The following is a 1,112-nucleotide window of genomic DNA, read 5'->3' as shown; positions in this document are numbered from 1 at the left end:
CACTCACAGCCAGCTCTCACCACCCCAGAGCCCTCTCCCTTCCCAGGCCTCCCACAGACCCTGCCCCCGCCACCACCACCACTATGCCTGTGGCTTTGGAACTTTATAATTTGCTGCGGTAAACAGCTACCACCCACACAAATGTGAGTCCGTGGGAAGAGTGGCACGTGCTGGTCAGGTCTCCTCAAAAAGATGAGAAATTCAGGGGAGGCCCCCAGGCTCATGCTCCCGTGTGCCCTACGGCACCCAGCACGTCCTGGACAGCCAGCTGTTGGTTAACAGACATCTGGGAGATGGAAACGCAAATAGAGCTAAGTGCGGATCAGGAGGAGCTGGGCTTGGCTCCCAGAAGAAGGCGTACCAGCACCCACTCCATCAGTACAAGGAGAGACCGCCACCCCGTCCCATCCCCAGAGATGGTGCCCACCCGGTCCCAGGGACGTGTGTGTAAGCGCAGACGGCAGATGGAGTGCTGGGCAAGCAACTCTGCGACCCTGGCCGCTGGCTGCTCCCAAGCCTTCACGGATGAGGCTGTAAATCCAGTTACTCCTGCAAGGAAGCCACTGTGATTCCCATCCCCAAGGTTCCCTCGACCCAACAAGGGCCAGGCGAAGCCCAGCTCTGCCCACAGGGCAGTCCAGAGCAGCTGGCCAGCCAACAGGCTGTAAGCCTCTTACAGATTAAAGGTCCTAATTTAAACCTCTATTTGAGGTACCACAAGTGGGTCAGCACCCTGCAGGCCGGTCAGCACAGCTGACGGAAGGAGAAGCAAGATCCGAGAAAGGCTCCTGGCCTTTGCAGGAAAGAAGGAGCCAGAGAATTACCGAGCTAAGTGGTCATTCTGAGGTGGGGAGCTGGCTCAATCCAATCTCCCAGGAATCCCCTCCCCAGACAGCCTGAACTCGAAACTGCCCTCCCAGTACACCTGTGAAACAGAACCACAGGGCAAAGTGACGGGTTGGGATGGCCTTCCTCTCCCAGCCCTGACCTTGGCATGGGAACAGCTAATAGAGTCAGGAAGCCAGAGAAGAGGCGTGGGGCTGAAGACGCTGCTCCCCAGGGCATCACACCCGGTGACCGGTGACGGAAGGGGGAGGCGGCCTCTGCTCCTA

The sequence above is a fragment of the Budorcas taxicolor genome, chromosome 16 (genome assembly GCF_023091745.1).
Source record: "Budorcas taxicolor isolate Tak-1 chromosome 16, Takin1.1, whole genome shotgun sequence".
NCBI classification, from domain to species: domain Eukaryota; kingdom Metazoa; phylum Chordata; class Mammalia; order Artiodactyla; family Bovidae; genus Budorcas; species Budorcas taxicolor.
This window is presented reverse-complemented; position numbering follows the sequence as displayed.